Genomic DNA, 2,121 nt, shown 5'->3' with positions numbered 1-2,121 from the left:
ACACACACACACACACACACACACACACACTTTAAGTAGCTTCCACACTGGCAGATTTCCATTTGACCTTTTCTAAAGGACTGTAGTGTTGGCTATTCCTCCCCACACTCCCTCCTCTGCCTGCCCTGCCCTCTCCGTCCTCACCTCATTTATCCTTCCTACTCTGTTAGTCCTCTTTCTCCGTTTATATCAATGCATTCTACCTCCCCTCCCAGGAAGCCTCCCCCACGTCAGATAGCCTCCCCCCACCCCCACGTCGGGAAGCCTCCCCCTTGGCCATTTATTTACTAGATTCCTGACTTCTCTAGATTATTAAACTGAAGCACGCATATCTAGGATTTCAAAGCCAACACAGCTATAAGAGAAAATATGTGATATTTGTCTTTCTGGGTCTGGGTTACCCATTTTATCCATTTATTTACAAATTTTGTAATTTTGATTTTTTTAAAGACCTGAATAAGATTCCACTGTGTATATGTAGCACTTTCGTTATGCATTCATCAGTTGAGTGATGAAAAGGGCGGCAACAAACAGGGATAGACAGGTATTTCTACAGTAGGGTACAGAGTCTTTGGCGTATGTGATGCATAGTGGTATGGCTGGATCATTTAGTAGATCAAGTTCAAGTCTTAGTTACTTACTATTTGTATTTTATGTGTATAAGTGAATTGCCTGCATGTATGTAAGTGGACCCATGTTATGCAATGCCCATGGAGGTCAGAAGAGGGTGTTGGATTCCCTGGAACTGGAGCTAAGGACGATTCTTAGCTGCCATGTGAGTGATGGGAACTGAGCCAAGGTTTTCTGTAAGAGCAGCCGGCGCTCTTAATCTTGGAGCCGTCGCTTCAGCACCAATTTCAAGCTTCTTTTTTTTTTGAATCTTCATACTTATTTCCATAGTGGCTGCACCAGTTTTTACTCCCACCAGCAGTGGTTAAGAGTTCCTCTTTCTCCACGTCATCACCAACATGTGTTGTTGTGTTTTGAATCCTAGCTTTTCTGATAAGATGAGGTGAAATCTGAAAGTGATTTTAATTTGGGTATCCCTGATTGACAAAAGATGTTGAATGTTTTTTAAAAATATTTTATTTATCATTTTTATTTTATGTGTATGTATGTATTGCCTGCATGTAGGTAAGTGCACCCATGTCGTGCAATGCCGCAGAGGTCAGAAGAGACTGTCGGATCCCCTGGAACTGGAGTTACAGACAGTTGTTAGCTGCCATGTGGGTGCTGGGATTCGAACCCAGGTCTTCTGCAAGAACAGTCAGTGTTCTTAACTGCTGTGCTATCTCTCCAGCCCAAGGTTGAACATTTTAAAAATATATATTTCTCGGGTAATGAGATGCTGGAGTGCAAGAGTGAAATGGTCCAGTGTGACTTTGGGAGATGATTACAAAGGATACACATTTGACATTGTGGGATCACAGACTGGGAAGCTGTGCCAAATCCATCAGCCCTGTGATTGCAACTGCAAGACACAGATCATATCTCTGGGACCAAGAACCAAGGAGAGCAGAGGTCTACAAAAATACAGTTGTTCCTATCCTAAATTCATGATTTTAAATGGAAGCAAAAAGGTTTATTATACAGTATTTTGGAAACCCGCATTCATTCTTTTCATCCTGTTTTCTTTTAATTGTTGAGATGAGAGGGAGAGAAGGAGGGAGGGAGGGAGATTTTAGCAAGTAGGGCCCGATGGATTTTAAAATGAAGACTATTCATTATACAGTTTAGTTAGGAGATTAAATAATATATGTTTCAGAGTTGAAATAGTTAATTTTTCAGGACTGATTTCCAGAGTTCCCATCCAATAACTCATGCATATTATAATATTTAAATACCCCAAAGTAATTTCACCAGGCAGTGGACCACAGTATGTTTCTGTTTGTTGCTACTCAGAACACACTCTCCAGTACAGTCAGCACCCATGGCTTTTTTCCTATCAAATAGCCATTGTCTGATGTGACAGGGGTTCCTGAACCACAGAGGAGAGCATTGCTGTGAACTGCTGACGCAGGCAGAATGCGGTTCTCAGCAGCCAAAATTCCTGCCTTCAGCTTAGAGCTCTTTGCAGGAAGCCTGCCATCACCCCCACATTTTTGAATAACAGGCGCTCTG

This window comes from Nannospalax galili, unplaced genomic scaffold, assembly GCF_000622305.1.
Source record: "Nannospalax galili isolate Female #2095 unplaced genomic scaffold, S.galili_v1.0 scaffold1289, whole genome shotgun sequence".
Taxonomy (NCBI): domain Eukaryota; kingdom Metazoa; phylum Chordata; class Mammalia; order Rodentia; family Spalacidae; genus Nannospalax; species Nannospalax galili.
This window is presented reverse-complemented; position numbering follows the sequence as displayed.